This window comes from Bombyx mori, chromosome 8 (assembly GCF_030269925.1).
Source record: "Bombyx mori chromosome 8, ASM3026992v2".
Classification (NCBI taxonomy): Eukaryota; Metazoa; Arthropoda; class Insecta; order Lepidoptera; family Bombycidae; genus Bombyx; species Bombyx mori.
In genome coordinates this window covers 2,218,911-2,234,244 of record NC_085114.1, presented here as the reverse complement: position 1 = coordinate 2,234,244, position 15,334 = coordinate 2,218,911, and the positions used below count along the sequence as shown (strand labels likewise).

The 15,334-nt window shown below is 37.5% G+C and overlaps 1 protein-coding gene across 2 annotated transcripts in view; it reads right to left on the bottom strand.

The window, feature by feature from the left end:
* Positions 1-15,334, bottom strand: part of LOC101735868 (calmodulin-binding transcription activator 2) — a 266,028-nt gene that overhangs the window by 194,237 nt on the left and 56,457 nt on the right. The window contains exons 1-2 of one of the 2 annotated variants that reach the window (XM_038012539.2): positions 14,598-14,643; positions 7,703-7,843 (exon numbers count right to left, since the gene is read on the bottom strand). The gene's annotated coding sequence lies outside the window, so the exon portion shown is untranslated. Of the gene's footprint in view, positions 1-7,702; positions 7,844-14,597; positions 14,644-15,334 lie in introns of those variants that run through there. The other variant, XM_062669648.1, reaches the window with a different exon arrangement.

The window sequence follows — 15,334 nt, the reverse complement described above, 5'->3', positions numbered from 1 at the left end:
TCTGCAATTATTATTATTTGTCATAAATCGTATCTAATAATTTTCTTCGAATTGTGATTAAGTCATCGTATAAGTCAGCACGCGTAGATACTAACCTCCTGCCTATTTCAGCTGTAGTCATACGACCCGACTTGTATAAATGGGACAGCCAGATATTCACATAGTGATGCCTATAATCAAGCCTAATACCAGTGTGCTTAGTGCGAGTTTTTAACTTCTCGATCGCGTCAAAGTTAACTCAAATTTGTATGGAGTTGGAACAACGCCCCTAGCGGCAAACGAAGGGAAGCTAACAGGTAATGCAAAAAAATATTAAACTGTAATGTCAGTATACTGCACGGAGTATTCGAAGAATCCAAATGTATGTAAAAAATCTAAGTACCTGCTAACGGTCATTATTTTTGATAAATTACTTAAAGATTTTCAATACATTGGATTAGGGGCCATTCTTGAATCTACTAGAAGTAAGCACATGTACCACCTCCATACTGAAGAACTGATACTTAGTACTCTTGTGTCTAGAGGTGGGTGACCGCATTTACGTTGCTAGTATCTGTAGACTTCAATGTCTACTCAAAATCAGGTGTGCCGTGAACGCGTCCACCTATCTAGACAATAAAAATAAATAATAATAATGGTGAAGGCCTCGACTTATTTTCTAAGAAAACTTGCAAAACTACCCATGAGCGTATTTGAAAAAAAGTGTGTGTGTCCGCTCCGACGCACGACTGGAGTTTACTGGATATAAATATAAATTTGTGTCAGTTGAATACAGTAAAATATGGAAGTTACGTATTCTAGTGAGAATGATCCGGGAGTTGCGGAACACGTGGATGCGGTAATTAAGTAAGTCTATATAATTCACTTTTACAATTAATATATAAGTTGTCCATTCACTGATAGAAGGAATTGTTTATATTTAATAAGCTTTATTAATAAATGATTTGTAGCGGGTTATATTCGGGTCCCTCCCTCCTTCAGTCGATCGCTCATTGCTGAGCATCGTGATGCGCCCGCCTGTGACCTTTTTTTGTAATTTGTAGCCACTTATGTCGGTCTGTGGCACAGTGAAGTGCGTGGCTTAGTCTCATGTCCAGACACTCAGACACTTGGTCACTCCATCTTTTTCGGCTACGACCTCTGGATCGTCTTCCATCCACTTTACCCGTCACTATGAGTCTCTCCAGGTTGTCAGAGGGTTTTCTTGCTATATGACCAAAGTATTGGAGCACTCTATATAGACATTTGGTGGATAGCCTCTGGTCTACTTTTAGCTCGTTGAGGATGGAAGCGTTCGTCCGGAAAGCCGTCCAAGGGATGCGCAACATGCGCCGCCAGCACCACATCTCAAACGCGTCTATGCGTCGCCTGTCAGACTCTTTCAAGATCCAGGTCTCAGCCCCATACAAAAAGATTAAGAAAACGAGCGTCTCAACAATTTGCACTTTCGTTTTCTTGAGTATGTTTCGATCTCTCCATATTTTGTTTAGCTGGCTCATAGCGGATTTGGCCATTCCGATGCGTCGCCTTATTTCGGTTTCCGATCCACCTCTATTGGAAATAATCGAGCCGAGGTACACGAAAGTCTTGACGATGTCGTATTGCCCAAGAATATTTTTTTCGTTAAGGGTGCCGTATTTATCCACGATCATGATCTTTGTTTTGGACTGGTTGATCTTTAGTCCCATTTCCTCGCTAACTATAATATATATATTCGGGTATCAACCCACTAACAGTTGATACGTTCAGGAATCGAACCCGAACGGCGTCCGGCCACAAGCAAAACGATGTCGGTAAATTAAACGAAACAATACGAGAAATAGTTCTATATTACGACAACACGATACACTACAGATTATTAACAAATTAACGAGACACAAAACAAACGACTAACAAATATATGAAAATACAATAATGAGAGAAACGCGCGATCAGTACGAGGCTTTGTGGCGGACTGCCGGCGCAGCAGCCCGGCGTCACCTGCGATAACGCGGCCGCGCGTTGGCTCCTGATTGGCGCGCGCACGCATCACCATGGCCAATCAGGCGCATAACGCATTTCGTGTGACATGCTATACTCTCTAGTACGATTTTGGTCCCCATAATTTTCATACCCCGGGCCTATATATGTAAATCGATTCTTAAGGAGTAAACTCCAATAAATAAAATCTGTTAATAAACATACAAACATACATAACGGCTGTCCACGTACAGAAAGAGTAGCCAAATGTTTATAAAATTACTTCATGAATTTCTTTCGACTTTGGCAATCATCAATTCCCTTTGCCATATCGGATTCATAAAAAAAGTGTATGAATGAATTTCAAACATGGCCGCAATCTACAATTTTCTTATAACAAAATCATAATTATCCAACCAAATGAAGTCAAAAACAAATCAATAATTTACATTCCTACTCAACGTTCTTCTAAATAATCCGAACTACAATCGGAAGTCGCAAACAACGAAGCCAGCTCTCGACCTAATTACTGAATACTGGTGTGCATCTCATTGTTAGACGTGTATTGCGTTTTTTGTGCCGCACAAACCCATTGAGTGCAGCACTCCGAAAGCATTGTATAGGAATTTCAGTAATGACGTCGTTACGTATATATTTTGTGTGAATATTTGGATATCGTGAAATGGCTTGGAATTGAAATATTGAGTGAGTTCCCGCGGCCGGCGGCGTCGGTTTTCTGTGCTTGCGAATTAATCGTGGTTCGAATTGAGATTTGTGGGTTTGAGCTATCTTTTCTTACAATAAAGGAAATTTTGGCGATTTCAAACCTTCTCCATCAATCGGGACCCGCGTTTTTACCATTTGCAAGTATAAGTATCTTGAATTTTATTGTTTTGTAAATTAAGACTGGATCATAAAGGATTTTAGACTGATAAATTGATATTGAAATGTCTGAGGTAAGCGTATCATTTATTATTAGCAAGGTTATATCAGCTTGGTAGTGTGTATGTATGTAATGAACCAATAACATTATAATAATTTTATTATTTCGTTCTAATATCTTGACCTGGCCTAAAGAGCAGACGGTTAGCGTGGTATGGACATGTGATGCGTAGAGAGAAGATGCATGTGACTATGATGGTGAGATGTATGGAAATGGTAGTGCAAGGTAGAGGGGGTAGAGGTCGACCGAAGAAGACATGGATGGAGTGGGTGAATGACGATATGAGAGAAAGAGGAGTGAATAGTTTACTGGTTGTAGTAGTAGTCTAGTGTAGTAGTCTAATGGGTGAAGAAAAAGAAGTTCTAATATCACGCCCGGTATCAAAATGTAAAAAAAAAAAAAAAAACGTTAAATTAACTTTTAGTTGGGTTGCTATTTAAGCAATATTCTTTTGTTATTAAACTAGTAAAATATTTTTTTTTCAAGATCTTCTATCCTCTTTACCTAGTGTTAGCAACAATTCAAAAGACTGAGGCAAAAGTATCTTACCATTCGATGAGATTCGCCCGGTCCTTGTGGATTGGGTGAATCGTGACAGAGGACGCCTCACTTTCCGGCTCACGCAGGTGCTCACTGGGCATGGTTGCTTCGGTGAGTTCCTGCACCGGATCACAGCCGAGCCGACGGCAGAGTGCCACCATTGTGATTGCGACTTGGACACGGCAGAGCATACGCTCGTCGCCTGCCCCGCATGGGAGGGGTGGCGCCGTGTCCTCGTCGCAAAAGTAGGAAACGACTTGTCGTTGCCGAGTGTTGTGGCATCGATGCTCGGCGACGACGAGTCGTGGAAGGCGATGCTCGACTTCTGCGAGTGCACCATCTCGCAGAAGAAGGCGGCGGGGCGCGTGAGAGACGCACAATCCCGCCGCCGTCGAGCGGGGGCCAGGGAGGCGAATCTCGCCCAAACCCTGGCCCTCTAAGCGTTTCGGGTCCCCCCTCACATGTCGGTCTGGGGACCGGCGAGGGGGGCCTAAGAAGACGACGTGCAAGCTGCTCTGCACGCGTTTTACGCAAGAGCATCCGGGTGATGGAAGGCCGGCTATCCTCGACCCACGCTGGTTCTGACCCAGCGGGGTATTCCGTAGGATAGCTCACTCTAACCGGCGCCATCTAGGCGGGCTCCGGATAGCCTGCCGACCGAGAGGGCTGGTGGTCGTGGCGCCGATGACCGCCAGTCCGGCGTCCCGAGGGGGAGGGTGATGGGAGAGATGTGCTCCGCACTAAACGCTTCACTTTCCCCCCTTTTGCCTCTTCATGAGTTCTGTCTCATGCGAGGTTTGGACGTTGGTTGTTGAGCGACAGGAGGTTTTAGTCAGTTCGATTCTGACATGCTCCGCCCTTTATCCCCAGTGGAGGGCGGAAGTCCGGCGATTTCCTACTGACCAAAAAAAAAAAAAAACCATTCGATGAACATGTGCCCGTAATAACAGCCTTATTCATTATGGTCCGAATGATTATTTTTAATTGTATCATAAGAATTTGCACCTTTAGAATTGGAGTGGTTTAATCCATAATTCTTATTTTTTAGAAAACATTCAAAAATGTAACTGAATAATTTGTATTTTTTTTGTGAACCGATTATAATACTTTAAAAGGTATGCGCTTGATTTAAAAGGGACGGAAAGAGTACGTTTGTCCTTTTCTGGACTAAAAGAAACTGTTTAATTTGATAAACCAATAGAATACACGCATTTAAGTCGTTCTTTTTTTTTAATTTTAGCTAAGCCGCTAGAATTCTATAGATGCAATATTATTATGTTGTTAGGGGTACGCATCAGGCGTGTGTGTGTGTGTGTGTGTGTTTTTTTTATCCTACCTAAGCTGATAGCCTTGAGAGGCTATGTCAGCGTCAGGCACTGTGATCGTATATGACTATAATCGAGACACGAATTTCACTATTAAATTTTTCTCAATTATCGCGAGCTGCTATTTAACTCAGCCTTTTCAATCTTTGAGCTGAACATATACGAAACACAACGCTTTTAGATTCGATTATTTCCTGTCATTCGTACGATGACGTCATTGTGTAAATGGGGAATGGTATACACGCGAATTACACTTAAATTATTTGTAGAATTATTATTATAAAAAAATATCATTATCCAAAATTGTCATGCTTCTGAAGTCGTCGTGGCCTAAAGGATTAGACGCCCTGTGTGACCGTGTCGAACGATGCGATTATGTCAAAGTTCGAATCCCACGAGAACGTACCAATTTTTTATTATGAAATACATACTTCACGTGTTCCCGAATGACTTCCGTAATAAAGAAATAATATTTATAAGTTTTAATTTGCGTAACAAATTACGAAGAGCACTAATGACGGAAGAGCGTGTTGTGAGCTCGCAAGGGTAGGTACCACCGCTCTGCCCATTTCTGACGCGAAGCGAGGGCTCGTTCCGAAATGCTAACTTTGTATTCGAATAGGGTAAAGCCGAGATAGATGTCCCACTTTTTGAAATAGTCACGTAATTTTAAAAATATTAATTTTATACGAATAATTTCTATTAATGTAGTTAGCTTAATCCTTTATGTTTAATTAGTATAAATTTTTTTTAACCTATCAAATACAGATTTTGCAGAAATTCGTTTTTTGTAGAACCTTTTTTTGGAGGATATATGCCTACCTGTATGGATAGTTGCCCCACCAAGAAAATACTGAGTAGGATAGATGCCTGCAGTGCAGGATAGATGACCTTTATACCGTGTAAACGAAAAAACCTAACCAAATATTAAGAAGTTCTGTTCCTAACAGAGCAATTGTCTCCAAGAAACATGGGTCATAATAATAAAAAATATTTTGTATTATTTAAGTCTTTGAATGTTTATAATTAAAAGATAATTCTCATATCACGCAAATGATCATAATTAAATTTTTAAAGCTCTGAGTAAGCGTAAGCTAAACTACAATTTTTTTAGTTTCAACATGCATTATCCTATTTTTTTATTAAATAAAATTTTACAAATTTTTATTCAACAAAATTATAAATTCTTAATTGTCCAATTGAAGTTTAACTGGATAGTGCTTTCAATTTTCCACATCTTCTACATCATTTCTGAAAAACATGTTTCATGTAGCTAGTTCTGAAACATTAAACATTGAATCCAGTCGGATTGCGACTTCGTATCTTTATAGTTTACAAAACATTCAATGCAGATATATTTACATGCGTTTTAGGTTTATCCCTTAGATTTCTTTAGGGGCAAATCTATTGTTTTATTTCCTTTCATTTTATTGTTAAGTGGATTATCTTCATCTTTGCTGCTTGAACTGTAAATCATTTGTTTGTGTTTTATGTTTTCGTGGCATATTTCTGCTATATTCTGAAATGGCAGAGTATGGAGGGATAGATGCCCCTAAAGGCACCTATACCCCAAAAAATCAGGGCGACTATCCTTTGTGATAAGGATAGATACCCAAATTGTTTGTAAATAAATTATAAACATAATAGCATTTATTTACACCTAGATGCAGACTCAACGAACCAATATATTCACGTAATAAAAAATATAATGGAATTTTACACTAATTATAAAATTATACCACGCTAAATACTAACCTTTAAATCTTTGACGTGTTCGTGAAATTCCGCGCGGAGAGAAATTACATGCACGAGGAAAACACTTCGTCACCACGCGATTGTCAAATGGTACATGAGGTATAGGGTGACTGTGGTTCCTACTTATTAAATTATTTTTTTGTCATGAGTGCGGGAAGTTAGGTTTTTAGAACATGAGGCATCTATCCCGCTGAGGCATCTATCCAGGTTTTACCCTAGACATTTTAAGTCCGAAATGCGGCTTAATCATCTCAAAATAAAATACATCAAGAAACTAAAGGCTTTGTTTTTCAAACATATGTGCATCACACAATCAATCATGATTACATATGTTTTTTTTTAATGTTTAAATGGGTGGACCAGCTCACAGCCCACCTGGTGTTAAGTGTTTACTGGAGCTCATAGACATCTACAACATAAATGCTGCCACCCACCTTGAAACAATGGCTGTCCCACCCCTCAAACCGAAACGCATTACTGCTTAACAGCAGAAATAGGCGGGGTAGTGGTACCTAACCGTGCGGATTCAAAAGAGGTCCTACCACCAGTAATTACGCAAATTATAAATTTTGGAGGTTTGATTTTTATTACACGATGATTCCTTCACCGTGGAAGTCAATCGTGAACATTTGTTAAGTACGTATTTCATTAGAAAAATTGGTAGCCGCCTACGGGATTGAACACCAATGCACCGGACGTCTTATCCTTTAGGCCATGACGACTTTGTGAAAAACAAACTTTTTTTTTCTCCTACCCACGCCGAAAGTTCGGTTTTCCTCCCGCTGTACAGGGAAGAAAGTGTAACTTTTCCTCCCTGGGTACTGACAAGTGCGCATGCGCGTTAGTGTCTTCGTCTGCTCTCACGCACCTAAAATTCTCCGCCATTGTTGTGCTCGGGTAATTTGCAATATTATGTTTAGTGTAAAAATGAAATAAACAAAAGGCAATAAAATTTAATAGTGAAGTATTAAACAAAGATGAGTTCATCAGACAGTTCTTATTCATTTAGTAGTAGTTTATTTAAAAATTAAAAAAACAGTTAAATTGTTTTTTTATCTCATCCCGCGTTACGCAGGAAGAGATGTCCTACTTTTCTCCCTTGGTTCACAATGTGCTATTTTCTCGTCTTACGTCAAAAGTTTTTCTAAGGTACTATTAGAGGCTGGTAGAGGGTACGTACTTGCGTTCAGTGGTACGGCGGGCGTGCGCGCGTGGTACGTACCCGCGCCGCCCGCGTACCCCGCGTGCCGTCCGTACCCCGCCAGCCTGCTGGCTACCGCGCCATCGCCACACTCACTGCACGGTACACGGTCCGCTGTATCTGTAACAAACATCATCCACGTGACTAAAGACGACAAATAGTTAAAAAAACTAACAAAATACGCTTTTATAGAAAATCCAACTGAAAAATAGAAAAAAAAAATTAATAAATTTGAATTAAAAATAGTGTAAGAAAAAAATGATTTTATTGTAAAAAAAACCGTGAGTTGCATCGTACCAGTAGTTATAAATATTTTATGAACAGTATGAGTAGAAGGGTTATTTTGATAATGTCCTGAAAAGCACCCCATTTTTACCACCAGCAAATTTATTTTCTATTTTTGAAGTTATACTTCTTTAGGCGCGTTATGAAAAATTGATGAAAGTGAAATTTTACGATGCGCGCGCACCGTGACACAAAATTAACCGTTACAATACGACCGACGTAACTTGGCGAGTCTGAATATAGCCGCAGGTGAACTTTCCGAGCCGATGTCAAGTAAAGGGATGTCCTATATGCGTGTTTGAGGATGTTGCTTAATCGATTTTTTTTAAAATTGATCAAAATTTAAATAAAAAAAATTGAAATAAATTTAATAAAAATAAAGTATAACTTCTTACGCGCGTACATAAGTACACGCACCCTTTTTTTAATTGGATTTTCTATTAAAGCTAATTTTATTAGTTTTGTTTAAACTATTATTTATTTTTCATTGTTTAGTTGAATTTCAATTTTTTTTTAAATTTTTATATTGAATTGTCATCGGTCCTTAATAAGTATACCAAATTTCGAGTTAATCCGACGTTTTGAAAGGGGTCAAAATCATGATCAAAGATTCCGTTACATACTAACATACATACGTCTGAAGCTAATAAAAGCGTATTAAAAATCATTCCCAATTACTCTTGTGGTTTAAAAGATAAGATGCCCGGTGAATTCGTATCAAGCTATGCAACTGTGCCGGTGTTCGAATCCCGCAGGCAGGTACCACTTTGTCTAATAAAATACGTCACTTAACACATGTTCACGAATGACTTCCACGATGACGTTTAGTTTTGGTTTGAAGGCGTGGAGATCAGGTCTCAAGTTGGATGGAGACGCTTACGTTTATGATCTCCACGGACTCCGGTAACCACTTAACACCTGGTGGACCGTGAGCTCGTACACCCGTCTAACCAATAAAAAAGTCTCTGAGCCCATCCGTTAATCTAAAGAAATATAAAACATAAAGGGTAATGAAAAAAAGGACTTAATAAGCATCTAATTTAAAAACCGAGTTAATCTCTTTTATAATTATAATAAAATAGCTTTGACCTCGAAACCGGCGAATATTAACACGTATGTTTACATTATGTGTATCTCCCGGGAAGAACAGAACGACACTGCTAACTACGACAGAGGTAGAGTTCAAAGAACAAATAAGTCAAGACCGAGACACAGAGTGAAAACGCTACAGATGTTCAACGTGTGCTATTTCAGCTCATTATAACACTAAGTCTCAATTGCACTAGCAAACATTTTAAGACACCTCACATGTGTAATGTATACATTTAACTTCTCGAATGTATTTGGATCGTAATTCTATCTTCTCTTTGTATTAGTAAAACATGAGAAATCAAATATCTTTGTATTTGTACACACTCAGGTAATTTAAAGTATTCTCTTTGTTTATACATTTAATAAATAGAATTTAATACGATCTTAAAAATCATCCAATACTAGTCGCTTTCAAAATAGTATCGTCATAGCATGAAAGTTGCGGTGTAAAATACTGTATTAGTATTAAGCGATGCACCTATGCCAATTTTCAAGTACTGTAGCCTAATCCTGTACAAATTAAGAGGAAATATGTATATATAGTTTATGACAGATGTAATTTCATTCAATATATTATGTAATATCGGTACAATACCTTACTTAACAAATATTTCTTAACTGAATTATTAATTTCCGCTATATAATATACTAGCGACCCGCCCTCGCTTCGCTTCGGAAACATTACAACACACATGAAACCAAAAAAACAAAATATTTTTTTTTTAAAAGTAGCCTATGTTCATCAGGGACAATGTCGGCTTCTAATAGAAAAAGAATTTTTCAAATCGGTCCAATAGTTTCGGAGCCTATTCGAAACAAACAAATCTTTCCTCTTTATAATATTAGTATATATAGTAATATTAGTATATATAGTAATATTAGTATAGATATAGATAAAGAAATGTGTATTTACTGGTGCTTACACACACTGTAGGCCTACACAACCGTCATATGCGCTACGAACGAGAGCGTCATCAAAGTTGTACGACCGCAAGCCTCTACGCGGCTACGCTTGGATCTACGACTGCTACGCGGGTATTACACGTGTGTGTAAACAAGTATTTTTTATAACTCAAGTTTAATTGGGCAGTTTTTTTTTTTATGATTGAAAGTTTACTGGTGGCCCGAAGGCCTTTCCAGTTTCACCAGGACAGGTGGGCGAGCAAAGGCTCAGCCAAGAGGGGCGGGATTTGCTAACAACTGCCCGAGCGCCTCCGAAGGAGACCTAACAACTCAAGAGCAATTGTTTCGCGAATGAATCTACTACCGGATCGGAATCGCGATCCGCTGAGAAGATCCGGCGAGAAACTCAGCGGGCTGATGCATGGGTTAGGTTGCACGTCGACCTCTTTGTCGAGTTCGACGAGTACGGTTACCGGGGTCCCTAAGCCTGCCCCTAGTATTAGAGCTGAAGGCATCTAATGCAAAGGTTATTGGATCTGATGGATCCGTAAGGACGTGTCTAGGGCGTCGACGGTGACTGGCTCCTGCATGATCAGGATTCGGGGAGTAGTCAGCGGCGGCAACGATAAGGCGATTATCATGACGCATAGCCTTTGGGCAGTATTGTAAAACTGTAGCCCAACTTTATGAGACGCTTTGTTTAAGCTGCATGTGCATGTGGGGCTTTTAAATTTAGAACATCTACTCCTTAAGCATCACAATAAGGCACTTAGTATATTATGAAACTGTAACCCTAAAGTGGTATTTTCGTAAAAAAATATTTTGAAATTAAATTGGTGTAACTTGCTATTGTAGACCTTCGGGTCATCCTTAATGTAGACATATCTAAATATAGTATACCTAAATATTATAATTAAACAATAATAAAGCTAACATTAAAAAATAAAATAAAAAAACCAAACAAATACAAGCTACCATTATCACGCTCAGACCGTACGACGGCCTCTTTCATCTCGAAGTACCGTCGGCAACAAAATGCATATTAGATAACGATTTTTACTAGCGTTACGTGTTGACCACATGTGTTGGAACCTCTTATTGCGTATCATATTCGTGGATGGAGTTCAGATTCACAAGATCATATTTTTGTCGTCTTACACCAGAAGTCTCTTAGATTATTAAACGAAATGGTATCCTTGCGTGAATTATACACATCCTGCTGTCCCAAATGTCGTCCGATGATCTTGAAAATTTACACACGCATCAAGGAACGATGACAATACAGTAATTTTATAATTTCGCTCTAATATCCTGACCATCAATGGTATAAAAAAATTAACTGTTAGTCCGTTGTGTTATATAAGTTCGCTTTTAATTGTTAAGCTACACGTTTATACACAAATAGACTTAAACACAAAAGCATAAAGGAAACTAATCACATTAATTCTAATGCTACTCAACAACCTAGGTATCAAATCGATCGAATAACATGTTAATATGGTAACACCGTTACGTATTCAATTAAACTAATGGCAACACCTTCAGCGCCATTTTGAATTTGTCAAGGACGCATCGATAATTTGTAGGGTCGTTATTTACGACATAACCAATTTGAAAATTACATTAACTTAAATTTATCAAATGTGACATAGAATGACAGCAAAAATCAGTCTCTGATGCTTGATTAAGATAAAATAAAGAAAATTATAATATTTTTTGCTCACATCCTGGTAATGTAGAGAGGTTGGAAACAGACAATTCATTAATTCACTGTTTCCTGTTGATAGTATGGATACAGTCTATTTCCGTTGCGAGTGGTACAACGGCAAGGAATTAAATTTGATGTAATTAACTTTGACGGGATCTTCTCAAACTATTCTTTCCAAGTGCGTACTTCCTGAATAATTCCAGTGGGACATACGTTGTAGAAACAGAGTGAACCGAAGTGTCTCTTAGTCCCAATAGATTCGTCAGACCGGGATTATAGACAATCTATATATTAATACGTGAAGCAAAAACTTTGTATCCCTTTTTACGAAAATTGCGCGGACGGAAGAATATGAAATTTTCCACACTTATAGAGAACATAGAGAAGAAGTGCACAATGCTAATATTTTTTAAAATAATGCATAAAAGATACATTAAATCAATAAAGAAAACATTACACACACTACTATGTATTTGACGCACACACGCATGCATACTATTTATTGTCAAACTTTTGTTCTTGACGTCTGTGGTCAAATTGAGAATAGATTAAATATTGTTTGTCTTTATTAATAATTTTTTATAGTGTAGCCTTGGCGAAATTTGTGATTATAGAAGTATAAAATACAATCATAATAGTGTACATACTTACAATTCCAATTAATTATAGTCGAATTTCGACTACTGGGGGACCTCTAGTCCTAATAATAATAACAAATATAGATAGTATACTATAACCATTTTTTTCTAAATTATGTCGTATGTAATGGTGAAAGTATATCTACTTATTCAAAGAGATACAAAGAAACCATAACCATCAAAAATCATTTTCATTTTCTATACCCAGTATTATTTAGCAGTTCGTTGAATACTATCCAAATTTCAAACGAGTATAATAGCTGGTGCGTTCAGACAGTCGAAGATAAAATTTTAGAGTTCCGATATACGTCAATTGAACTAAAAACCACTTCCCAAATATTTCTGGATCCGTACACAAACAGATTACTGTAAATATGTAAAATCTTAAAAAAAAAAAAAACAAAATGTGTGCAATTCACACGTGGTAGAAGTGAAACCTTCCAAAATTAAAATACAATTATCCTAAACGTCTTAGTATATGTAAAAAAATTTCATTAGTAAATAATTGTAAGGTAGCGCCCTCTGTGAATTGATATTTTAATTTCGCGTATAATCCTAAATTAAAATTCACTACAAGAGCTTTCATACACACGTTAGTATTAAAAAATGTCACAGATGGCGCTGTATTATATAGTATGTATATTTCTGTCTCATTCTTTGTATTTGTGTCTCTTACCTGTCGTTTTTTCCGTTGCATCCGGTTTGAAATCACAACGATTCTAAAGAAGTTTTCACTTAAAAAACCACAGCTTTCGGGAAGAAGAATGAGTGTTTGTTAGGTATATGAGTATATTCTATATTACCTATATACTAGCGACCCGCCCTCGCTTCGCTTCGTGTAATTTATTATTGATTTCTCCACTATTTAACGGATGTTATTATACATATAAACCTTCCTCTACAATCACTCTATCTATTTAAAAAAACCGCATCAAAATCCGTTGCGTAGTTTTAAAGATTTAAGCATACATAGGGATATAGGGACAGAGAAAGCGACTTTGTTTTGTACTATGTAGTGAAGTACGCGAATAACAGTACGTACTTATATTTAATTTTGAAGTATATCAGATCAAGTGGCTTAAACCTCCTGTGCACCAGTATCCAGTGATGGCAAAATGTCGGGATTCTAATTTCGAAGGCAAGTGCATATTAGAATTCTAAGAAACAACTTCAACGATCAAAGAACATCGTTCTGTTATGACCCTTATTTATATGTATTTATGGTGCATTGAGCAAAACGAGGTTTTGTTTTATTCGCGATCGTGATTTCATGATACCTATTTGATGTCTTGCAGTTTCAGCATTTTTACTGAGTTCATTATATTTTTCAAATAAAAAAGATAGTCAATATTCAGACCGCACGCAACACAGTCCTCCAACTGGGAATTCGGGAATCAATCAGTGCAGTAATTTAATGTAAATCAAATTCTTTTAAAAAGTTACTGGTGGTAGGACCTCTTGTGACTTCGCACGGGTCGGTACCACCACCCTGCCTATTTTTGCCGTGAAGCAGTAATACGTTTCGGTTTGAAGGGCGGGGCAGCCGTTGTCACTATACTGAGATCTTAGAACTTATATCTCAAGGTGGGTGGCGTATTTATGCTGTAGATATATATGGGCTCCAGTAACCACATAACAACAGGTGGGCTGTGAGCTCATCCACCCATCTAAGCAATAAAAAAAACTTATAATTTCAATTACATAATTATAGTTGAATTTCGACTACTGCGGGACCACTAGTTTGATTAATTGTTCATGTCGCGAAGCTGTCAATAGTTTTACTTTGAAAGGTAGGACATTCGTTATACAATATAATAATACGTGAAGCAAAAACTTTGTATCCCTTTTTACGAAAATTTCGCGGACGGAGGAGTATGAAATTTTCCACACTTATAGAGAATACAGAGAAGAAGTGCACAATGCTAATATTTTTTTAAAATAATGTATAAAAGATACATTAAATCAATAAAGAAAACATTACACACACTACATACCATGTATTTGACGCACACACGCATGCATACTATTTATTGTCAAACTTTTGTTCTTGACGTCTGTTGTCAAATTGAGAATAGATTAAATATTGTTTGTCTTTGTTAATATTTTTTATAGTGTAGCCTTGGCGAAATTTGTGATTAAAGAAGTATAAAATACAATCATAATAGTGTACAAACTTACAATTCCAATTAATTATAGTCGAATTTCGGCTACTGCGGGACCTCTAGTACAATATAATTGTGACACTTACCTCGTGTCTCAAGATAAACAGTGTAATTCACTTGGTAGTCTGCTCGTGAGTGTCTACGGTTGGCATAGTATTAACATGTCATTAACGTAATTAATGAATCGAGTTACGTGAAAGACGCATGTATTGTGTAAACAAAAAAAATAAAATCTCATAGCGTCAGCTAATAAATTTTGATAACATTATCGTTAAACTTCTGTCGTTATCTTACACGTGCTAACTGACATGTCAAGCGCGGAACTGTCAAAACTAGACAACAGTGTCAATAATGAGCTATTGTAAACAAACATGACGTTACCTGCGTGGATTACCCGACAGATTCCAAACCCCTGACCCGGTTTTCGGAAGGCACACTTTGCACTACTTAACCACTGTTTATATTACAGTAAATTTCGCACGTTCAATAACAATAGACTTGATTAAGCACGTTACAAATCAACAGCGTACTTTCGATTTTAAAAATCATCCTACAACTTCTAGGTTCCAAATGCTACTACAGTTCTTATATTGACTAATTACTTAATTCATTTATAAAATCTTAAACAGGAAGATAAATAGAGTTGAACCACGTTAACACCAAAACATTAATTTCAAACGCCGAGTACATATGGGCACACCGAAAAAACTGCGATAGTAATGTACCTAACATTACTATCGCTCTTGTGAGCCAGATAAAAATAATTTAATAAATTATTTTCTTGGCATTGATAAGGTAAATGTTTCGTTATCAAAGGATTTTT